This window comes from Myotis daubentonii, chromosome 3, assembly GCF_963259705.1.
Source record: "Myotis daubentonii chromosome 3, mMyoDau2.1, whole genome shotgun sequence".
In the NCBI taxonomy this organism is placed as follows: Eukaryota; Metazoa; Chordata; class Mammalia; order Chiroptera; family Vespertilionidae; genus Myotis; species Myotis daubentonii.
This window is the reverse complement of record NC_081842.1, coordinates 110,231,181-110,257,150: the sequence shown is the minus strand read 5'-3', so window position 1 is coordinate 110,257,150 and position 25,970 is coordinate 110,231,181. Positions and strand designations below refer to the sequence as shown.

General features: G+C 40.4%; 1 long non-coding RNA gene across 1 annotated transcript in view; it reads left to right on the top strand.

Moving 5' to 3' along the window:
• The window catches only part of LOC132229355 (uncharacterized), a 446,389-nt gene that overhangs the window by 50,263 nt on the left and 370,156 nt on the right, over positions 1-25,970 (top strand). The gene's annotated exons all lie outside the window — the stretch shown is intronic.

Below are 25,970 nucleotides of genomic sequence, written 5' to 3'. Positions count from 1 at the left end.
TAATTAGCCATACCTACACTACCCTTCCCATTGGCTAATCAGGGCAATATGCAAATTAACTGCCAGCCAAGATGGCGGCCGGCAGCCATGCAGCTTGAAGCGAACATGAGGCTTGCTTGCTTCAGTGATGGAGGACTCCAACATTCCCCGCCTGCTGCTGCCAGCCTCTGAGCTTGCAGTTTGAAACATTGTTACAAATATAGAAGCTAAACAAAACCCCAGAAACCTGCTTTCCATCAGCCGGGATCTCAGAGCTGGAGTTGCAACAAAGTTTCAAATACAGAAGGTAAACAAAGCCAGAAACCTGCTTTCAGCAGCCGAGGTCTCACAGCTAAAGCCGGCTCTCAGCTCCAGTGACAGCCATAGAAGGTAAATACATCCAAGAATTTTAAAAAAAGGAAAAAAGGAGAGGTTGGGAGCTTCAGTCACCCGCCAGCCTGAAAACAGCCCTCAGCCCCTCACCCAGACTGGCCAGGCACCCCAGTGGGGACCCGGACCCTGAATGGGATGTGACCAGCTGCAAACAGCCATCATCCCCTCATCCAGGCTGGCCAGGCACCCCAGTGTGGACCCCCACCCTGAAGGGGGTGTGACCAGCTTCAAACAGCCATCATCTCCTCATCCAGGCTGGCCAGGCACCCAAGCAGGAGCCCCACCCTGATCCGGGGCACCTTTCAAGGCAAACCAGCCGGCCCCCACCCGTGCACCAGGCCTCTATCCTATATAGTAAAAGGGTAATATGCCTCCCAGCACCGGGATCAGCAGAGCAGCGAGGCCTCCTAGCACTAGGATCAGCGGAACCACGAGGCCTCCTGGCCCCTGGAGCAGCATGACAGGGGGCAGTGCCCAAACCCCCTGATCACCCTGCGGCTCTGTGTGTGACAGGGGGCGGGGTCACAACCTCCCTATCTGCCCTGCTCTGTGTGTGAAGGTGTGGAGCCGCAACTTCCCCATCGGCCCTGCCCTGAGTGTGACAAGGGGGAGTGCCCCAACCCCCTGATCAGCCCTGTTCTGTGTGTGACAGGGGATGGCGCCCCAACCTCCCCATCAACCCTGCCTTGAGTGTGACAGGGGGTGGCGCCCCAACCTCCTATTGGCCCTACCCTGAGCGTGGCTGAGGGTGGCATCACAACCTCCTGATCCTCCCTGCTCTGTGCATGACAGGGGGCGGCGCCCTAACTCCCCAATTGGCCCTGCTGTGAGCCCGACCAGGAGCTGTGGGGCAGGCACCTAGGGATTGGGCCTGCCCTCTGCCACCCAGGAGTGTGCCTAAGCCAGCAGGTCGTTATCTCCCAAGGGGTGCCAGACTGTGAGAGGACACAAGTGGGGTTGAGGGACACCTGCCCCCCTCTTCAGTGCACAAATTTTTGTGCACCAGGCCTCTAGTATTATCATAAACGTCATGTAACCATTATTCAGTTTCAGCAGCTAGTCACTAATGGTGCACATGTTTCTCCCATATACTCACCAACTCTCCACTCTTGTATTATTTTGAAGAAAATCCAAGATTCCATATGATTTTATCCATAACTTCCTGTGACCTTTAAATCAATATTATCTAAATACCAGTCTATTACTAAACATTTAATTTTAACCCATTTTGCTTCAAATCCTTCTCACCTTTTTTCAGTGCCTTGACTTCTCTTCCCCCACCACCTCCCACTGTCCACCAGGAGTCTGTCCTTTTATTCCTGAGTACCATACTAATATTGAGGCATTTCATTAGCATTTTTCAAGAACGCTTCAAGAGTCATAAAATATTTGTTGTTGCTTAGGGAGATAACAAATATTTGTGTCTAAAAATAATTTATACTATTGTTATTATTTATATTATTATTATTATTATTATTATTATTATTATTATTATTATTATTAGGTTAAACTTATATTTTCCAGTTCTTCAACTCCATCCATCTTCTCAAATGTTGATTTGCCCATTGGTTTGCCTCTTGAATAATTTTTGGTGAATTTATCTTCTTGCCTTGTTACAAAGTTGGAATACTTGCCAAATTTCAGTTCTCTGAAGATGTCCATTGTCTATAGTGGACTAATCCTAGGGCCTAGTTTTAAGGCTCATTTGATATTTCTAGTCAAGAATTACTTCTGGTAAATTTGTCCTTTGAAAAAATTTATGAATTGCAAATGATCAGAGAGAGAGCAGGCATAACTGTTAAACTTTGATAACTTTATTAAGGACTCAAAATATTTTATTTCCTAAAATTTCTTAATAGTTTAAATTTTTTTATTAATACCTATGGATTCATGTTATATATTACATATATGTATACTTTTATAATGCAAATAATTGATTCCTCAAATAAGCTTTTTTTGCTAGTTTGTCTTTGATCTACTTGGGAACCTTGAGTAAAACAGAGTACATATTTACTCCTTCCAGATTTCCTTTTGTGTTTTATTTATATTGTTATTTTCTATGATTTATTTTCAATAACATAGTAAGATTTTTCTCTTCAAATGAGTCTTACATTTCCCCCCTTTTTTTATATGTTGGTAATCCCCCTCTGCATTTTCCCCCGGTTATTCAGTCTTCATTCAGGTCCAACTTCAACATTTTCTATGTACATACACTATTTATAGATTAAAACTGAAGAATGAACTTTACCCATATTAAACCAAACTAAATAATTCAATGTGCTCTTTTGTTTATCTTAATTAATTAAGTAATTAATCTAATTATCGGGATGACATTGATTCAATGGATTCTTTCTTTTAAGGCAGTGGTTCTCAACCTTCTGGCCCTTTAAATACAGTTCCTCATGTTGTGACCCAACCATAAAATTATTTTAGTTGCTACTTCATAACTGTAATGTTGCTACTGTTATGAATTGTAATGTAAATATCTGATATGCAGGACCCAGAGGTTGAGAACTGCTGTTTTAAGGAATTTATTGATTTTTAGAGAGCGGAAAAGAGAGGAAGAGGAAGATAGAAACATCAGTGTGATGGCACAACATCAATTGGTTGCCTCCTGCTCACACTTTACCAGGGATCAGGTCAGCAAACCAAGGCATGTGCAATTGACCAGAAGTGGAACCAGCAACCTCTTGGTGCATGGGATGATGTCTAACCAGTTGAGCCACACTGGTCAGGGTGATTCAATATATTCTTAATGAACATATATTTATCATACTAGATTGAAGCTCCTGGAGACCAGAACTTCAATCTTTTATATTTTTGTATCAGTGTATCAACATAGAGTTTAAAAATGGCAGAGTCTTCAAATATTTGTTGATTTAAAATCTAGAGGAAAAAATCATGTTTATTACATGTTTTATGCACTTGGTAAACATAATATGTTTATGTTATGGTCCTAAAACATTAGCAACATTAATGGAGTTCTAAATAAAGCATTGAAAGTTTTAGCCACAATTCCACCATTTGATATATCAAACTTATTTCATTAATCCATTTCCCTTCCAAATTGCTACTTAACATAAGGGCAAAAATTTCTATACAGATACAATTACTCACATATATACTATTATTATTTTTTATTTTTTCTTTATTGATTAAGGTATTACATATGTGTCCTTATTGCCACATTGCTCCCCCCCCACACACACACACACTTATGCCCTCACGCGCCTGTTGTCTGTGTCCATTGGTTAGGCTTATATGCATGCATACAAGTCCTTTGGTTGATCTATCCCCCTTACTCTCACCCACCCCTACCTTCCCTCTAAGGTTTGACAGTCTGATCAATGATTCTCTGTCTCTTGATCTGTTTTTGTTCATGAGTTTATGTTGTTCATTATATTCCATACATGAGTGAGGTCATGTGATATTTATCTTTCTCTGACTGGCTTATTTCGCCTAGCATAATGCTGGCAGTTCCATTCATGTTGTTGAAAATGGTAAGAATTTCTTCTTTTTTACACCAGAGTAGTATTCCATTGTGTAGATGTACCACAGGGTTTAATCGAATCATCTGCTGATGGGCACTTAGGTTGTTTCCAAAACTTAGCTATGGTGAATTGTAGTGCTATGAACATAGTAGTACATATATCCTTTCTGATTCTTGGGATATATTCCTAGAAGTGGGACCACTGGGTCAAATGAAGTTCCATTTTTAGTTTTTTTTGGGGGGAAATTCCATACTGTTCTCCACAGTGGCTGTACCAGTCTGCAATCCCACCAGCAGTGCATGAGGGTTCCTTTTTCTCCACGTCTTCGCCAGCACTTGTCGTTTGTTGATTTGTTGATGATAGTCATTCTGACAGGTGTAAGATGGTACCGCATTGTTGTTTTGATTTGCATTTCTCTGATGATTAGTGACTTTGAGCATGTTTTCATATGTCTCTTGGCCTTCCTTATGTCTTCTTTCGAAAAGAATCTATTTAGGTCCATTGCCCATTTTTTGATTGGGTTGTTTATCTGCCTTTTGTTAAGTTGTATGAGTTCCCTGTAAATGTTGGAGGGTAAACCCTTATCGATGATAACATTGGCAAGTATGTTCTCCCATGCAGTAGGCTTTCCTGTTGTTTTGTTGATGGTTTCATTGTTGTGCAAAAGCTTATTCTTTTGATGTAGTCCCATTCATTTATTTTCTCTTTAGTTTGCATTGCCCTAGACGCTGTATCAGTGAAGAAATTCCTTTAGCATATGTCTGAGATTTTGCTGCCTGTGGATTCCTCTAGTATTTTTATGGTTTCCCATCTTATGTTTAAGTCCTTTATCCATGTTGAGTTTATTTTTGTGTATGGTGTAAGTTGGTGGTCTAGTTTCATTTTTTGCATGTATCTTTCCAATTTTCCCAACACCATTTATTGAAGAGACTTCCTTGACTCTATTGTATGTTCTTGCATCCTTTGTCAAATATTAATTGAGCAAGTGGTTTGTGTCAATTTCTGGGTTCTCTATTCTATTCCATTGGTCTATATGTGTGTTCTTGTGCCAGTACCAGGCAGTTTTGAGAACAGTGGCTTTGTAATACAGGTTGATATCTGGTATTGAGACCCCTTCTACTTTGTTCTTCTGTCTCAGGATTGCTGGAGCTATTCGAGGTCTTTTTTTATTCCAGATAAATTTTTGGAGAGTTTGATCTAGGTCTGTGAAATATGCCATTGGTATTTTAATAGGGAGTGGATTGAATCTATGGTTGCTTTGGGTAGTATGGACATTTTAATGATGTCGATTCTATCAATCCATGAACACAGTATGTTCTTCCATCTGTTTATGTCTTCCTCTATCTATTTTTTCAGTGTCCTGTAGTTTTTAGAATATAGGTCTTTAATCTTCTTACTTAAGTTTATTCCTAGGTATCTTAATATTTCTGGTGCGATGGTAAATGGGATTGCTTTTTTAGTCTCTCTTTCTGTAAGTTCACTATTGGTGCATACAAATGCCATAGATTTCTTGGCATTAATTTTGTATCCTTCTACATTGCCAAATTCATTAAGACTAATAATTTTAGGGTTTTATATGTACAGTATCATGTCATCTGCAAATAAGGACAGTTTTACTACTTATTTATCAATTTTTATGCCTTTTATTTCTTCTTCTTTTCTGATTGTATGGCTAGTACTTCCAGTACTATGTCGACGAGGAGTGGTGAGAGTGGGTATCCCCGTCTTGTTCCTGTTCTTAGGGGAAATGGTTTTAGTTTTTACCCATTGAGTATGTTGGCTGTGTGTTTGTCATATATAGTTTTTATTATGTTGAGGTATGACACTTCTATGCCCACCCAGCTGAGAGTTTGTTTGTTTTTTTTTTTTTTTTTATCAAGAAAGTATGTTGGATTTTGTCAAATGTTTTCTTTTTTTGGTTGTTTTTTTTTTGCACCAATTGATATGACTGTGATTTTTATCTCTTAATTTGTTAATGTGTTGTATCACGTTTATTGATTGGCGGATATTGTACCATCATTGCATCCCCGGGATAAATCCGACTTGCTCATGGTGTATGATCTTTCTGATGAAATGCTGGATTCAATTTGCTAGAATTTTGTTGAGGATTTTGGCATCTATTTTCATATGGGATGTTGGCCTGTTATTCTCTTTCTTTGTGTTGTCTTTATCTGGTTTTGGGATTAGGGTAATGTTGGATTCATAAAATGAGCTTGGAAATGTTCCTTCCTCTTGAATTTTTTGGAATAGTCTGAGGATAGGTTTGAGTTCTTCTTTGAATTTTTGGTAAACCTCGCCTGTGAATCCATCTGACCCCAGGTTTATGTTATCTGGAAGCTTTTTGATGACTGCTTCAATTTCTTTCATAGTTATTGACCTGTTTATATTTTTAAAATCTTCCTGATTGAGTTTTGGAAGGTTGTATTTTTGTAGAAATATGCCCATTTCCTCCATTTTTGTCTAGTTTGTTGGAATAGAGTTTTTCAAAGTATTTTTAAACAATCCTTTGTATTTCTGTGGGGTCAGTTGTTATTTCACCTCTTTCATTTCTGATTTTGTTTATTTGGGTCCTCTCTCTTTGTTTCTTGGTGACCCTGGATAGAGGTTTATCAATCTTGTTTATCCTTTCAAAGAAGCAGCTCTTTTTTTTTAATTGTTTTATTGCTTAAAGTATTACAAAGGGTATTATGTATGTGTCCTGACCCCCCACACACCCTTGACAATCCCCTGGCCTCCCCTACCCCCGAGTGTCTTATGTCCATTGGTTATGCTTATATGCATGCATACAAGTCCTTCGGTTGATCTCTTGCCCCACTCCCTCCTGCCCCCCAACCCTCCCTGGCTTTCCCACTGCATTTTGACAATCTTGCTTTCATTGATTTTCTGTATTTTTTGTTGTTGTTTGTTTGTTCTCTATGTCATTTATTTCTGTTCTGATCCTTACTATCTCTTTCTTTCTGTTCACTCTGGGTTTTTCTTGTTGCTCTCTTTCTAATTCCTTATGTTGCAGAGTTAGATGATTTACTACCATTTTTCCTTGTTTTTTGAGATAGGCCTGTAGAGCTATGAACTTCCCTCTCAGGATTACTTACATTGTGTCACATAGATTTTGGATTGTTGTGTTTTCATTGTCATTAATTTCCAGGATGTGGAGAACCAAGATGGCGGCGATATAGGCAGACGTGTCCCAGGTCGTGTCCCGGAGCAAATGGAAGCTGAAGCTAGTAACACTCACACCGAATTGGCGAAATTGCTCAGCTGGTGAGAGGGTTTGCAGCCGGGAAGAGCAGAACTCCCCTGGAAAGGTAAAAAAAAAAAACCAGGGATTTGGGCAGGAAAGTTTGCCTGACCTCTGAGCCCAGAGAGTCGGAGGGAGACCGCGTGGCAGACAGCCGCGTCCCTTGGGACAGGCACAGCCCCTGACGGGGGAAAGGAGAACCGCGGGATTCCTGGCACCGCCAGGGAAATTGAGAAGCTGGGTTCTGTGATCACGGAGGACTGAGCCTAAAGGGGGCAGCCTGAAGAGCTGACCTGACCATGCAGTCCCAGTAAGAGAAGAAGCTTACAGAAACCAAGCCTTCCCCGTTTCCGCGGCCGGCATTTGTTTGTTTGTTTACACTGAATCCTGTTCATGGGACATTTCGGATACAGACACTCACCTGTGCTGAAGAGAGGGAGAGTGTGCTGAGGAGTGGAATCTGGGGAGAGACAGGGGAAAGAGGGGGAGCCGGGAGAGGTGGTAGTGAATTGAGTGCTGAGACACCCCTGAGGCCAGGACTGGGGCAGCCACCCGCTCCTGAGAGTGAGTCTCCTCCCCCCAGCCCCCAGGCAAGGAGCACAGCCACACCCAGATTCCACCCTGAACGAGATCAAGGATTAAGATAACCTGATCAGTCCCTGGGAGTTAACAGGGTCTGGCCTATAGGGGGATTTTCAATCCCAGCAACAACATAGCGCCGGTAACTAACTATTACGCAGTCAGCTCTGGGCAGTGAACTTCCACTGGACAGAGAGGCCCTATAGCCTCAGAGGCCAACCCCAGAACACTGCCACCCAGAGGCTGACCCACAAACTGACTCTTTGCTAAACACAAAATAAGGCAGTCTGGGAAATAAATGCAGCATGCTTTAAAATAAGGACTGTGGTTTACAACACAGAGGAACAGTATATCGCAGGGAATCTCAACACTCTCCTGAATACCTGGAAGGTCTAAGGCGAGCCACACTGAAGAATAGAAGAAACGAAGGACATTCACTACTGCAATCTTTTTTTCTTTTTTCACTTTTTAACTAAGAAACCATTTTTTTTAAATTTTTTTTTCTGTTCTTTTTTTTTTCTTCTTTTTCCATCACCTGATTTTACCCTTTTAATTACTACCTTCTTATTTTTAACCAGTATTATTACTGCTACCATTTTACCATTTTTTAAAGTGCCATTTTATTTTCTCTTTATTTTATTTTGGGATTAGTGTTCACCATTCTATTTTCATCGTTATATTATTGGTTGTTTCTAGTTTGCATTCATATCCAGGGAGCTGTTGCTGGAATTTGTTGGGATTAATGGCTGTTCTATAGGAGTATTCTCCTCATATAAAAAGTCTCTTCCCCTCTTCCACTTCATTCTCTCTTTTCGCTCTTTTTTTTTTTTCTTTCTTTTCTTTTCTCGCTTTTATTTTCCCCCTTCCTTTTTCCCAATTTCATTTTTGCACTCCCTTTTTTTGGTCCCTACTTTTCTTTTCCTTTCTCTCTTTTATCTTTTTCTCTTCCTTCTTCCTTATCCCCTAATTCTCTTAATTCAGGTGGTTACCTTTAATTGGGGTTATTAATATCGTAAATATATTTGTGTATAGTGCCTGGTACGTGGTGCCTTGTTGTGTTGTATTTTGTGCCTTTAAATCAACGCAGCAGATCCAAGCAACAGCAACCTCCTGAGCACCGCATCCTCTGCTGAGGAACAGCAGCTGTATGTGAAACCTCGCCCCACCAGCCAGAAGAGCCACCACAGCTGTGAACAGCACCCACCAGAGGAGCTGCTGACAACTGAAGAGCAGCTGCTACCGCAACCGCCCGAAGAGCAACCACAGACCAAGGAGTCACTGCCACCAAGGGAGCAACCACTGAACAACTCAACGTCTAGATATGTCAGTGAGATCAAACATGGGTAGACAAAGAAACCCCCAAAGGAAAGAGAAGGAGGACTCTCCAGAAAAGCAGCTAAGTAATACAGAGGCATGCAACATGACAGATAAAGAATTCAGAATAAGGATCCTAGAGTGCATAAACCGGATGGAGGAAAAAATCGACAACCTCTTCAAGAAGCAAGAAGAAACAGATGAAAAAATCGATAACATATGGAAGAAGCTAGAAGAAACAGATGAAAAAATCAACAACCTAAGTAAGACCCAAGAGGAAATGAAGAGTGATATAGCTGCAATGAAAAACTCCATTGAAAGTATCAACAGTAGACTAGGAGAAGCGGAGGACCGAATAAGTGAATTAGAAGACAAGGAAGCAAAACACACCCAAAATGTACTGCAATTGGAGAAAAAAATTAAAAGACAGGAGGAGAGCCTAAGGGAGCTTTGGGACAACATGAAATGAAACAACATACGAATAATAGGAGTACCAGAACAACAGAAGGATGAACAAGGATTAGAAAACCTACTCGAAGAAATAATATCAGAAAACTTTCCTGAGATGGGGAAGAAAAAAGTCACACAAGCCCAGAGAGTCCCAAACAAGGTGAACCCGAAAAGACCCACACCAAGACACATCATAATCACCATGGCAAATGTTCAGGACAAAGAGAGAATCTTACAGGCTGCAAGAGAGAGACGGAAAGTTACATACAAGGGATCTCCCATTAGATTGTCAAATGACTTCTCAACAGAAACACATCAGGCAAGAAAAGAATGGACTGAAATTTACAAAGTGATGCAAAGCAAAGGACTGAATCCAAGAATACTCTATCCAGCAAGGCTATCATTCAAACTTGAAGGGGAAATAAGCTTCACAGACAAAAAAAGGCTAAGGGAGTTTGTCACCACCAAGCCAGCATTGCAAGGAATGCTAAAGGGACTGATATAAAAATAAGAAATAAAAAGCTCAGAAAGAAAACAGCCACACAAAAAAAGAAATGGCTACAAACAAGTACCTTTCAATAATAACTTTAAACGTAAACGGACTAAATGCTCCAACCAAAAGACATCGAGTGGCTGAATGGATAAAAAAACATGACCCATACATCTGCTGTCTACAAGAAACCCACCTCATTAGAAGGGACTCACACAGACTGAAAGTGAAAGGATGGAAAAATATCTTTCAGGCAAATGGAAAGGAAAAGAAAGCTGGGGTAGCAATACTTATATCGGACAAAATAGACCTCAAAGTGAAGGCCTTCACAAGAGATAAGGAAGGCCACTTCATAATACTAAAGGGATCAATACAACAAGAAGATATAACCCTGGTAAACATATATGCACCCAATGTAGGAGCACCCAAATTCATAAAAAAACTCCTGGAAAATATCAAAGGAGAGATCGACAACAATACAATCATAGTAGGGGACTTTAATACACCATTGACAGCACTGGATAAGTCCTAAAGACAAACAACCAGCAAAGATATAGCAATCCTAAATGACTCACTAGATCAGATGGACTTAATAGACATCTTCAGAACACTTCACCCCAAAGCCAGAGAATATACGTTCTTCTCAGGTGCTCATGGGACATATTCAAAAATAGACCACATACTGGGTCACAAGCAAAGTATCCCCAAATTCAAGAAGATTGAAATCATAAAAAAGCGTCTTCCCAGACCACGATGGCATAATATTAGAAATAAACTACAATAAAAACAACCCAAAATACTCAAACACCTGGAAGCTGAATAGCATGCTATTAAATATTGATTGGGTTACCAATGAGATCAAAGAAGAAATTAAAAACATCCTGGAAACTAATGACAATGAAAACACAACAATCCAAAACCTATGGGACACATTGAAAGCAGTCCTGAGAGGGAAGTTTATAGCTCTACAGGCCTATCTCAAAAAACAAGAAAAAATGGTAGTAAATCATCTAACTCTACAACTCAAAGAATTAGAAAGAGAGCAACAAGAAAATCCCAGAGTGAGCAGAAGGAAGGAGATAATAAAGATTAGAGCAGAAATAAATGACATAGAGACCAAAAAAACAATACAGAAAATCAATGAAACCAAGAGCTGGTTCTTTGAAAGGATAAACAAGATTGATAAACCTCTAGCCAGACTCACCAAGAAGCAGAGAGAGAGGACCCAAATAAATAAAATCAGAAACGATAGAGGCGAAATAACAACAGACCCCACAGAAATACAAATGATTGTTAAAAAATACTATGGACAGCTCTACTCCAACAAACTAGACAACCTGGAGGAAATGGACAAATTCCTAGAAAAATACAGCATTCCAAAACTCAATCAGGAAGAATCTAAAAACTTCAACAGGCCAATAACTATGGAAGAAATTGAAGCAGTCATCAAAAAGCTTCCATCAAACAAAAGCCCAGGACCAGACGGCTTCACAGGGGAGTTTTACCAAACATTCAAGGAAGAACTAAAACCTATCCTCCTCAGACTACTACAAAAAATTCAAGAGGAAGGAACACTTCCAAGCTCATTCTATGAAGCCAGCATCACCCTAATACCAAAACCACGTAAAGACAACACAATGAAAGAGAATTACAGGCCAATATCCCTCATGAACATAGATGCCAAAATCCTCAACAAAATCTTAGCAAATCGGATCCAGCAGTACATCAGAAAGATCATACACCATGACCAAGTAGGATTTATCCCAGGGATGCAAGGATGGTACAATATCCGCAAATCAATAAACGTGATACATCACATAAAAAAATTGAAAGAAAAAAACCACATGGTCATATCAATTGATGCAGAAAAAGCATTTGACAAAATTCAACACCCATTTTTGATAAAAACTCTCAGCAAGGTGGGAGTAGAAGGATCATACCTCAACATAATAAAAGCCATATATGACAGGCCCACAGCCAACATCATACTCAACGGACAAAAACTAACACCATTTCCCCTAAGAACAGGAACAAGACAGGGATGCCCCCTCTCACCACTCCTGTTCAACATAGTACTGCAAGTGTTAGCCATTGCAATTCGGCAAGAAGAAGAAATAAAAGGCATCCAAATTGGAAAAGAGGAAGTAAAACTGTCCTTATTTGCAGACGACATGATATTATACATACAAAACCCTAGAGATTCCATCAAAAAGCTACTAGACTTAATACATGAATTTGGCAATGTAGCAGGATACAAAATTAACCCCAAGAAATCTGAAGCATTTCTATACACCAATAGTGAACTTTCAGAAAGAGAGATTATAAAAACAATCCCGTTTACCATTGCACCAAAAAAATTAAGCTACCTAGGAATAAACTTAACTAAAGAGGTAGAAGACCTCTACTCAGAAAACTACAGGACGTTGAAAAAAGACATAGAGGAAGACATAAACAGATGGAAGAACATACCGTGTTCATGGATTGGTAGAATCAACATCATTAAAATGTCCATACTACCCAAAGCAATCTATAAATTCAACGCACTTCCCATTAAAATACCAACAGCATACTTCAGAGATCTAGAACGAACTTTCCAAAAATTCATCTGGAATAAAAGAAGACCCCGAATAGCTGCAGCAATCCTGAAAAAGAACAAAGTAGGTGGGATCTCAATACCAGATATCAAGTTGTATTACAAAGCCACTGTTCTCAAAACTGCCTGGTACTGGCACAAGAATAGGCATATAGATCAATGGAATAGAATAGAGAGCCCAGAAATCGGCCCGAACCAATATGCTCAATTAATATTTGACAAAGGAGGCAAGAACATACAATGGAGCCAAGATAGTCTCTTCAATAAATGGTGTTGGGAAAATTGGACAGATATATGCAAGAAAATGAAACTAGACCACCAACTTACACCATATACAAAAATAAACTCAAAATGGATAAAGGACTTAAATGTACGACAGGATACCATAAAAATTCTAGAAGAATCCAAAGGCAAGAAAATTTCAGACATATGCCGAAGCAATTTCTTCACTGATACAGCTCCTAGGGTACTTGAAACTAAAGAAAAAATGAACAAATGGGACTACATCAAAATAAAAAGCTTCTGCACAGCAAAAGAAACCATCAACAAAACAACGAGAAAACCCACTGTGTGGGAAAACATATTTGCCAATGACATATCTGATAAGGGTCTAATCTCCAAAATTTATAGGGAACTCATACAACTTAACAAAAGGAAGATAAACAATCCAATCAAAAAATGGGCAAAGGACCTAAATAGACACCTTTCAAAAGAGGACATTCAGAAAGCCAAGAGACATATGAAAACATGCTCAAAGTCACTAATCATCCGAGAGATGCAAATAAAAACAGCAATGAGGTACCATCTCACACCTGTCAGACTGGCTATCATCAACAAATCAACAAACGACAAGTGCTGGAGAGGTTGTGGAGAAAAAGGAACACTTGTGCACTGCTGGTGGGAATGCAGACTGGTTCAGCCACTATGGAAGACAGTATGGAGTTTCCTTAAAAAACTGAAAATGGAACTCCCATTTGACCCTGTGATCCCACTTCTAGGAATATATCCCAAGAAACCAGAAACACCAATCAGAAAGGATATATGCACCCCTATGTTCATAGCAGCACAATTCACCATAGCTAAGATCTGGAAACAGCCTAAGTGCCCATCAGTAGATGAATGGATTAGAAAACTGTGGTACATCTACACGATGGAATACTATGCTGCTGTAAAAAGGAAGGAACTCTTACCATTTGCAACGTCATGGATGGAACTGGAGAGCACTATGCTAAGTGAAATAAGCCAGTCAATGAAGGAAAAATACCACATGATCTCACTCATTCATGGACAATAGAGACCATTATAAACTTTTGAACAATAATAGATACAGAGGCAGAGGTGCCTCAAACAGATTGTCAAACTGCAGCGGCAAGGCCGGGGAGGGTTGGGGGGCAGGAGGTAGTGGGGTAAGAGATCAACTAAAGGACTTGTATGCATGCATATAAGCATAACCAATGGACATAAGACACTGGGTGATAGGGGAGGCTAGGGGACTGTCTAGGGCGGGGGGATAAAATGGATACATATGTAATACCCTTTGTAATACTTTAAGCAATAAAAAAAAAAAAAAGAATCTAAAAAAAAAAAAAATTTCCAGGGTGTCTTTAATGTTTTTTTTCATCTTTTTGCTAACCCAGTCATTGTTTAATAGCATGCTTTCAGCTTCCTAGTGTTTGAATATTTTTTGATTGTTTTTATTATAGTTTATTTCTAATATTATGCCACGGCTATTCTACTTATTGGACAGGGGTGGGCTGCTCACAGGGTTGCTGCTCCTCAGATGTGGGCGGGCTGCGTGTGGCTGCTTCTCCTTAGACAGGAGCACGGTTGTTTGTGGGGCTGCTGCTTTATGGACAGAGGCGGGTTGCTCACAGAGCTGCTGCTCCTTCGATGAGGGCCAGTTGTGCGCATGGCTACTGCACCTTGGGTGGGTTCGGGCTGCTCACACGGCTGCTGCTCCTCGGACATGGGCGGGCTTCTCCTTGGACCAGAGCGGGCTGCTTGGGTAACTGCTGCTCCTCAAGTGGGAGTGGGCTGCCCGTGCAGCTTCTGCTCCTTGGACAGGGGTGGGCTTCTTGCCTGGATGCTGCTTCATGGATGGGGGCAGTCTGTTTGCGAGGCTGCTGCTCCTTGGACGGGGGTGAGCTGTGCGTGAGGCTGCTGCTCCTCAGTGGCGGGACCGCTCGCACAGCTGCTGCTCCTCCAATGATGTTGGGCTGCTTGCATGGCTGCTGCTCCTTGGACAGTGGTGGGCTGCTCAACAGGACTGCTGCTCCTCTGATGGTTACGGGTTGTGTGTGGCTGTTGCTCCTTGGATGGGGGCAGGCTGCTCCTTGGACCGGCGTGGGCTGCTTGCGTAGCTGCTGTTTCTCAGATGGGGTTGGGCTACACGCATGGCCACCGCTCCTTGGACAGGGGTCAGGCTGCTCACACAGCTTCTGCTCCTTGGATAAGTGCAGGCTGTGTGTGGCTTCCAGTCCTCAGCCTGGGGCGGTCTGCTTGTGAGGCTGCTGCTCCTCGGATGAGAAGGGGCTGCTCAGGTGTCTGCTGCTCATGTGGTCACAGTGCCCTGGGCTAAAATGTTGGGCCAGTCAGAGGGGATTACACTTCAGAATTCACAGGAGCCTGCGCCCTTAGTGGCTGGAGTCTTGGTGACCGGGGGACTGCAGGCAAGGTAGCAGGTCCCTTGTGAGGGTGGTTATAGAGTCCCGGGTGTTATCTGAGGGCACCCTGGGTGGAGGTGAGGCTGGGCTCCCAGTCACAGCAGCTCTCCCCTTCAAAAAGGTGAGGTCTCTGAGGAAGAACCAGCCACTTTGGGACTGTTTGCAATGGTAGCAGATGCTGCCTACTTAGGCGAGCCCAGTTATCCTGCCCTTGAAGGTCCTGTGGGATCTAACTGTGCCTCAGTCACACACACACACACACACACACACACACCACATGACCACACACTCCTCTTTTCCTCCCTCACTCACTCATGCTCTCTCCCTCACTGCCGCCTTCTTCCTGCCTCTGTAGTTGGGTCTGGAGTGTTATTGACCTATTCATGGATGGAGTCTTTTCTCTGGGTGTCTGATTATGTGGCTCACTCTCTAGCACATTGGCCAAACTGGATAAAATTCACCTCGGCAAGACACGACACAAAGGGAACAAAACACAAATGTACTCACAACATCAATAACCCCAATATAAGTGACCACCAGAGAAAAGAGAATTAGAAGAGAGAAAGGAGAGCACAAATGATATTGAAGAGAGAAAAAAATCCTATGAGAGAAAAGAAAAAGAAGAAAAAGGAAGAAAATATATATATATATATGGGGAGAAAACACCAGAGAATAAACAGGTAAACCAAAACATACAAACACCAAATTTCTAGTAAAGAGGGTGGGGGCAGAATCTTATATACAGAAAGTAAGGTCAAGAATTGGATGAACATGGGGAGGACCTCAGTTCAGTATAGAGGAAGTAGAAAGAGGATGAGAGGATAAGATGAAAGAGAAAGAGAAGAAAATATAATCATAAATTTTTTAAAAAAATTGATTAAAAATAGGATAGAAAATAAAATAAATTAGAACGATGGAAAAATAATGTGAAAAGAAATAGAAAATAAAGAAACAAATGAAAAAAGGAAAATAAATAAAAAAGATAACAAAATAATAATAAAATAAAATAAAATAAAAATAAAAATGAAAAAGTGAAGTGTCATTTCTTTAGCTGGTTTCAGATCCCACTCTTCTGCACTGTCTGTGGCTTATAAGTTTCCTGTTGCTGGGACTGAAGGCCTCTCTTTAGGTCAGTCCCTGTGGACTCTCAGGGACTATTCAGATTTTTTTTTTATCCTTTGTACCACTCAGAGCATAGTCTGGGTGTGGCTTATTGGTTGCCTGGAGGCTGCAGGGAGGGGCTATCTCTTCAGGAGAAAATGATTACCTAGGTCCCCCGCATCAGGTATGACTCAGTGCCAGACTTGCGGCAACCTCTCCCGGGTCCTCCCCTCACCCCAGCCTCTCCCCAGACTCCACAGCTCCACATCTTCTCTTGCACCTCAGCCACGGGTGAGTGTCTTCTCTTGCACCTCAGGCGAAAGGCCCTATGAACTAGGTTCAGCAAAGAAAAGCAAAGACCAAAGAGAGTGAAAAGAGCTGCACCTCTGGGAGCCCCCCTCCTCCCTGCACCACGTGGTCTGGGCAGCCGTCCTGAATGCCCCCTGTGGGCTCAGTCTTTCGTGACTGTGGACTCAGATCTAGAATCCCCTGCCACCAGCAGTCCCGCAGACCTCCTTTCCACAGTCAGACTCTGTGCCTGACCCAAGGGACCTGGCCTCAGTGCCGTACGGTTTCCCTCTGACCCTCTGGGCTCAGAGGTCTCGCAGTTCTCTCCAGTACAGATCCCTGATTTTACCACTCTCCAGGCATCCTTTGCCCTTCCTGGCTGAGAATTGTCTCACCAGCTGTGTTAACGTCACCAATTCAGGGTGCATGTTATTCGATTTAGTTGCTTGTTCTATCTGCTCCGGGACAAGTCTCGGGACATGTCCGTTTATTCCGCCGCCAGTTTGTTTATATATATATATAATTTTTAAAAACAACTTTATCTAATTAATTAATTAATTAATTAATTTTAAGTTTCCAAAACACAAATCTTTATCTTATAACTCTGCACCTTCCAATGGTAATGTATTTTTAAAAATTCTTTATTGTTTAAAGTATTAATTATAGTATTACATATGTCTCCTTTTTCCCACATTGACCTCTCTCCATCCACCCACACCCACCAGCACATATCTTCACCCCCGTAGTGTATGTTCATTGGTCATGCTTACATGCATGCATACAAGACCTTTGGTGGATCTTAAAATCAACTTTATTAAAATATGAATTACATACAACAGAATGAACCTATTTTTGGTGTACATCTTGAAAAAAATTTCAAAAGTTTTGAAAAATATATATACCTATATAACATCTACAACCAAAATATAAAAGACATTTCATCATTCCATCACAATCAGTTTCCTACAGCCCTCAATATAGGCAAAACCTGATAAATTCTGTATTAGTATAAATGAATAACTTTGCCTTTTCTAGAGTTTTCTATCATTGCAAACATATGATATGTTTCTTTTGTATGTAGCTTTATTTGCTCAGCATAATATTGCTGCTTATATCAGCAATTCATTCATTTATATTGCTGTACAATATTCTATTGTGTGAATATACAACAATTTGTATACATATTCCTGTTGATAGATATTTGGGTTGTTTCCAGTTTTAGGATTTTATGAATAAAGCTGCTATGACCATTCAGGTATAACAATTCCTTTTTGGATATATGTTTTCATTTCCTTTTGGTAAATGCTTAAGAGTGGAACTATTGGTCAATATGGTAAGTATATAGGGTTTATTTTGCATAAACTAAAAAAGTATATACCATTTTAATTTTCTATCAGAAATATAAGAGAGTGCTAGTTGCTCTACATCCTCATGTGCAACATAATTATTTTTATTTTCTTTTTAATATAATTTTGTGATGCTTTTTGGCCTTCATGGTTCATATTTATATTTTGGAAATATGTGTATAATTGAAGATATATTAAAAGGTAAAATAATTATTCTTTTTCTTGTTATTGCTGCAGGTATCCATAGCCTTACTGTGTCTACAAATTTTATGACCTGGACTATCCCTAAGTAAAATTTTGAAACAAGTACACATTTTGCTTTAAATTTCCTCTTTTCTCTTGAAGTCTATCTTGAATTCTATACCTCATCATTCCATGTTGGTCTGTCATTGATAAGCCATATGTCCACCTCAGTTTTTCATCACTTTGGGGACAAAGCTTTTTACAATTTGGACTTCTTATTTTGTGTTTTATGTGCTATTTAATGCCTTTAGTGGTAGTGATTTCCAGGGAAATACATAAATACTCCTTAATTGTGTGTTGTTTGAAGACATCCCTTCTATTGATAAAGTTAGCTCTGAAAATGCATTTGGTCATTCCTAAGTTTGTTCTGACTTTTTCAGGTGTCTAATTCCCATTCTGCAGAGTACATGAAATTGCAAGGCAGTGTGTATGTGTGTGTGTGTGTTTACCAACATGTATTTTATTGCTCTGGAAAGAAGGGGTATCTCTCTCGTCTATCTTTGTAGTATTCTAGTGTAGGATGAGTTGGGGAGGCGTTTCCTACTTTTTGAAATTTTCTAAATTTTTTTAATTTAAATTTAATTTTGTTTTATTTCTTAAGTATTACAAAGAGTATTACACATGTCTCCTTTTTCTCCCCCTTGACATTACCCGGCCTCCCCCACCCCCAGTGTCTTGTGTCCATTGGTTATTCTTATATGCATGCATACAAGTCCTTCGGTTGATCTCCTACCCCCCCCCCAACCCTCCCCAGGCTTCCCACTGTAGCTTGACACTCTGCTCAATGCTGCTCTGCCTCTGTATCCATTTTTGTTCATCAGTCTATAATGGTCCTTATTATCCATAAATGAGTGAGATCATGTGGTATTTTTCTAAGCTTCCCAGGGGCCATCTCAGCCTCACAGGGGCCGTCCCAGCCTCACCGGGGCCATTTCAACCTCACTGGGGCTGTCTAAACCTCACTGGGGCTGTCTCAACCTCACCGGGGCCGTTTCAACCTTACCGGGGCCATTTCAACCTCACTGGGGCCGTCTCAACCTCTCAGGGGCCATCTCAACCTCTCAGGGGATATCTCAACCTCACTGTGGCTGTCTCAGCCTCACCGGGGCCATCTCAGCCTCACCAGGGCTTTCTCAGCCTCACAGGGGCCGTCTCAGCCTCACGGGGGCCATCTCAGCAACACGAAGTTTGGCATTCTGTCGTTTGTTGGGTGGCTCCTTGCTGGAAAAAATCTCCAGGCGTTCTTGGTGGCTGAATATCTGGTATGCTTGCTTGGATTTCATTTTCTACTAAGTGCACAGACTGCTTGTCTGCCGTCTCCCAGTGTCCCATGTGAGACTGGATCTGGTGGACCTGCTTGTGCATTTGCTGGTACAGCAGTTCCACGTCGCCATCCCAGCTGGGTCCGGCTTCCTCCGAACCTGATTCTGCTTCTTGAGTGTGTCCCTTATGCATGTGAGGAGTTGGACTCTGCAGTTTGTTGGGTTGGGCTGCAAAAGGGCAGGTGGTTCCTTTTGTGCCACTGGCACAGCTTGGGTGGGATGTAAATTGAGTAGGGCAGGGCCTCCGGGAATCACCAGGGCGGAGCAAGGGGCAATGGTGTCTCCACGGCTCCTCGCCTCTTCGTGACTCCTCGCCTCTCTGTGACTCCATGTCTCCACATCCCCGAGTGCTGGCGAGCAGCTCCGCGAGACAGCCATCCTTGCTTTCTGGCCCATTGCAAGGCCGTCCCCCCTCTCCCCGTAGGGGTCTGGGACCTCAGAATCCCTCCCCAAACAAGCTCAGTGGATTCTAAAGTTTGTAACCCCTTCTGATTGAAAAAAAAAAACCCGTGAATCCAGTTGTAGCCCGCCTGGCGTGTGACTCTGTACCTCTGTTCTTGGTGAATCACCAGGGGGGAGCAAGGGGCAATGGTGTCTCCGCGGCTCCTCGCCTCTCCGCGACTCCGCATCTCCACGTCCCTGAGTGCTGGTGAACAGCTCCACGAGAAAGCCACCCTTGCTCTCTGACCCGTTGCAAAGCCGTCCCACCTCTCGCCATAGGAGTCTGGGACCTCAGAATCCCGCCCTAAACAAGCTCAGTGGATTCGAGAGTTTGTAGCCCCTTCCAATTGAAAAAAAACGTGCATCCAGTTGCAGCCCACCTGGCGCGCGACTCCATACCTTTGTTCTTGGTGCCTCTGCACATCCTACTCAGTCTCAATGCTCTTCTTTCTTTACTTCCAGTTGTAGAGCTTTCACTGGGCCAGCTTTCCCATGTTTCTGAATGATAGCTGTTTGTCTTATAGTTGGTAGTCTCGATGTTGTTGTGGGAGGCAGCACGCACAGGTCTGTACCTTATGCCGTCATCTTGGTTCTCCAAAATTTTCTAAATTCTTCAGTCCTTGTATTTTCCCTTCTTTGCCTGACTGGGGATGAAGTGTAAGCTTGACGTGCTCCACTGCCAGAGTGACCTTTCATTTTCCCAAGTGGCTTGAATTGGATACTACAGTCCTCAAACACTCATTCTCAATTCTTTTGCAAAAATTCTTTATTGTTGAAAGCATTACATATGTCTTCTTTTTCCCTATTGACCTCTCTCCACCCACTCCCGCCCCCCAGAACATTCCCTCACAACCCTACTCTCTGTGTCCATTGGTTATGCTCTATGCATGCATACAAGTCCTTCAGTTGATCTCTTACCCCTTCTTCCATCCTCTCCTGCCTTCCCTCTTAGGTTTGATGGTCTGTTTGATGCTTCTATGTATCTGGATCTATTTTTGTTCATCAGTTTATGTTATTCATTATATTCCACACATGAGTGAAATTATGTGATATTTCTCTTCCTCTGACTGGCTTAATTTCTTAGCATAATGCTCTCCAGGTCCATCCATGCTGTTGCAAATGGTAAGAGTTCTTTCTTTTTTAAAGCAGTGTCATAGTCCATTGTGTGGATGCACCACCATTTTTAATGTACTTATCTCCTGATGGGCACTTAGGCTGTTTCCAAATCTTAGCTATTGCAAATAGTGCTGCTATAAACATAGGGGTGCATATATTATTTCTGATTGGTGTTTCTGATTTCTTGGGATATATTCCTAGAAATAGGATCACTGGGTCAAATGGGAGTTCCATTTTTAATGTTTTGAGGAAACTCCATACTGTTTTCCACAGTGGCTACACCAATCTGCATTCCCACCAGCAGTGTACGAGGGTTCCTTTTTCTCTACATCCTCAACAGCACTTGTCATTTTCAACCCTAATTCTTAATCACAGGCTAGATCAAAACCATGCAGTCAGCCTTAGGGATGGTCATGTTTAAGTTCAGCTCATTAGTACTAACCCAGTCTAGTTTTTTTGTTTTTTTGTTTGTTTGTTTGTTTTTGTTATCAATGTTATGTTAAGACAGTGCAGGGCTGCCCTAACTGGTTTGGCTTAGTGGATAGAGCATCGGCCTGTGGACTGAAGGGTCCCCGGTTCGATTCTGGACAAGGGCATGTACCTTGGTTGCGGGCACATCCCCAATTGGGGGTGTACAGGAGGCAGCTGATCGATGTTTCTCTCACATCGATGTTTCTAACTCTCTATCCCTCTCCATCTCCCTAAAAAATCAATAAAATACATTTTAAAAAAAAAAAGACAGTGCAGGATTTAGGCTACCCAAGATTTTGACTGTGGAACAGCTAGAGAGAGATAAACTTTGGAGTCATAGAGATTTATCTTTGTATCTGTATTTTCTTTCTCTCTCTCTTTCTCCCATTCCTTCCTTCCTTTTTTCTTTCTTTCTTTCCTTCCTTCCTTCCTTCCTTCCTTCTTTCCTTCCTTCCTTCCTTCATTTTTTCCTTTCTTCATTTATTTGTTATTAAAAAGAAGATAAAGCATGATAAAAATTGAAACAGTATAAGAGAGTATGTAATGGAAAGAAAGTAAGCAGTTTCTCTATCTCGGGTCTCTTAAACTCCTTTCACAAAGGCAACCACAGCTAGCAATTACCTTATATATTTTTCAATAATTTTTTATTAATGATCAAACATGTATTTATATTTGTACATTTTAATTTATATTCTTTGAAAACGTTCAGATGTATTTACTTTATTTTCACTTAAATGTGTCTTAAATATTGTTCCAAAACAGCACATACTGATCCATCTCATTCTTTTTGAACACGGTGGTTCTCCATTGTGTTTTATTGTATGACTGTACATATTTTATTGAACCAATCTTCTACAGAGGGACATCAAGTTATTTCCAGTTAAAAATAATTTTTGTTATTAAAGAAAACATTGATACTGTTGTAATAATCTTATTATTATTAGCAGAAAAGGAATAAAGGGAAGACTAGATAACATGCACATGCCATTTATACATCTTTGCTAATTTAATTCTGTTCCCCACTAATTGATGGGGGAAGGTACTGGACAAAGGCATTTTGGACCAATGCCCAAAAAGTTCTGAATGTTATGGGAAAGTGCTTAACTGTCTGTCAATCATACCTGGGAACAGGTTATTGGTAAGGATAGGCATGGCCACTGCAAGGATACAAAACTTGAATTTTTAAATTTCTGCACAAAGGGAATTTGTTTTCTTGGCTCACTCTCTCATACATCAAACTCCTGGCTCTCCTGTTGCAGGGGGCACATTCCCCTTCCACTGGCCCACATGGCCCAGGGTAATGTGGAACCCACACATGGATTAGTGGATTTTAATTAGCCTGATGCTCTGCTGAACCAACTGCAACATAGAATGTAAGCTTTAGACACTGGCTTTGCCTTTGTCTTTGCTGAATCCACAGTTGCCCCTTTTCACAACTACGGTAAGGAGCATAGGACTTTACAACCAGAGGAATTTAATTCCACTTCAATAAAAAACATTCATCTTCCCATGTGAATTTTAGCAAATTCATTTTCTGAAGATACTGCAAGAGCTCCCCCTCCTCTTCCCCCCCACTCACTAATGTTTGGGAAATCTGGACCACTAACTTCTCCAGTAACAATATTACAGTGAGCATTCATAAAGATTTGTGAGGCTAGTTACTGGAGATATCCCTAAAGTGAATTGCTATACCTAAGAATTTAAATTTTGATAGTTATTGCAAAATTGCCCTTCAGTGAAGTTGAATCCACTTACCTCCCACTACAGCATGCATTTTGAAAGTGCCTGGTTTCAGCCAATGTGCTATCAAAATTTTCAATCTTTGCCTAAAAATTAGTTTTTCTTCAGTTAATAAGATGCAAATAATCTCTTTTCATTTTTCCATTTCTCTACCACTTTTAATTTTCTTTTTTTAATCATAGGAAAAGATATTGAAGGTTATAATTTATAAGGGATAACCATAAGCTCCAAATATTGACTATGTAGTCACATAACCACATAGTGATTATAAGGGAGAAAGGTGTCTTCTGGGCCTACATTTAATTTGCATGCTTCACTCACTCTTTGCTTTTACTTTGCCCACATGTAGTTGTGTGGCAGTAATAATTGGGCATTCTGCTTTTTGAATTCCATGTAGAATGTACATCTAACTCATTTATTACAAAATTAGAAAAAAAATAAAGAGAATGAACACAGCTATTAAAGTTGTGAATAATTTGAGTTAAATGTAAATGCAGAAAGAAAATAGGAAAACTACTGTTAAGTATACTTTGCCCTCCTCAATGGAATAAAAACAGATTTACAATGTTAATTATTTTCACCATCTATCTATTTAAAAGTTTTAAGATTAAAATAGAAATATGTCAGGTATTTAAATTCTAATTTATTTTTTAAAATCTGTATTTATTGAATTACTATTATGGATATTTTAAAGTTAAAACTTTGCACTATGTAAATGTAAAATTCCCATTTATCATCCACTAAAAATGAGGGAAATTGAATTTGTCAGGAACCTAATTGATATCTCAAAGTGCTTTCTTTGCAGTGACTGGCACTGCCTGAGTTGCGACCATCTATTATCTAGCAGGTAATTACTCAGATTTCTCATCATGAGCCTTCAATCTGCTGTTTTATTATTGAAGTACAACAAACCAGTAGGCAATTTGAATGCAGATAAAGTTCTCTGTCACGGTCATAAGAACAAAGAAAAATTTTGCAGTTAAGCAGTGGTGAGTTTGAATATAAATCACTGAAATGTAATTTTGGGTCTTATAGAAAATAAAAATAAAAATTTTACTTTGATACCCCATTTATCCTCTAAAATGATAACCAAAAAATTTGCTGTTTACAAAGCAATCTAATGTTTTAATATGAACTTACTTCATTGTAAAAGTAGAAAGTTAAGTGTAAGAACATTGATAGCATGAAAAATAAACTTAGAAATATAAATGAACTAAGTCTTGAAATAGTTTTCATCTTTTTTCAAAATATTTTGAGATAGTGGATAAAAGTAATCTCTAATTAACAGTAACTAATAATATGAAAAGTGTACTCTTTTGAATTGATTTTTCATAAGAAAGTATAGAAGTTTAAATAATTGGAAAGTGCAAAGATGAAATTTTTGATCACTGTTTCACGTGCTTTGTATTAAACAAGACACTAAGACACTTTTGGGGACTTGTGCAGTTTATAAATTCCAAGCAATTGATTGGTAATTAAACATTATTTTCTTGGCTCAATTCAAAACTATTATCTTTCAGAAAATTAATCTCAAAATATTTCAGTTTTCCAAAAAGTTACAGGACACCATAGTCATTACTTCTTCTTTTTTTTAAAAAAAAAATTATCTTTGAGAGTATTACAGATGTCCTTCCTCCCTTTTCCCCTCCACTGGGATCCCGTCCTGCCCCAGGCCTTCACCACCCTATTGTCTGGGTCCATAGGTAATGCATATATACATATAGGATCTTTGGTTAATCTCTCCCTGCTCCCCTAGCCCCTTGCCTTTGAGGTTCCTCAGTCTATTCCATGTTTCCATGGCTCTGATTCTATTTTTTTTAAATATATTTTTATTGATACTTTACAGAGAAGAAGGGAGAGGGATAGAGAGTTAGAAACATTAATGAGAGAGAAACATTGATCAGCTGCTTCCTGAACACCCGCTACTGGGGATGTGCCCACAACCAAGGTACATGCCCTTGACTAGAATTGAACCTGGGACCCTTCAGTCCGCAGGCCTACGCTTTATCCACTGAGCTAAACCAGTCAGGGCCTCTGATTCTATTTTATACATCAGTTTATTTTGTTCATTAGATTTCTTGTTCATTTATTTTGATTTTAGATTCAATTGTTTATAGGTATGTATTTATTGCCATTTTATTGTCTCCACCTCCTCCTCTTCCATCTCCTCCTCCTCCTCCTCCTCCTCTTTATAAAAAATACCCTTCAACATGTAATACTGGTTTGGTGATGATGAACTCCTTTACCTTTTTCTTGTCTGTGAAGCTCTTTATCTGATCTTCAATTCTAAATGATAACTTTGCTGGGTAGAGTAATCATGATTGTAGGTCCTTGCTATTCATCACTTTGAATATTTCTTGCCACTCCCTTCTGGCCTGTAAAGTTTCTGTTCAGAAATTGATGACAGTAGTATGGATGCTTCATTGTATGTAACTAACTGCTTTTCTTTTACTGCTTTTAAGATTCTCTCTTTGTCTTTAGTCCTTGGCATTTAAATTATGATGTGTCCTCATGTGGACCTCTTTGGGTTCCTTTTGTTTGGGACTCTCTGTGCTTTCGGGATTTTTAAGTCTATTTCTTTCACCAGGTAGGGAAAGTTTCTGTCATTATTTCTTCAAATAGGTTTTCAATATCTTGCTCTCTTTCTTCTCCTTCTGGCACACCCATAATGCGAATGTTGGCATGCTTGAAGTTGTCCCAGAGGCTCCCTAC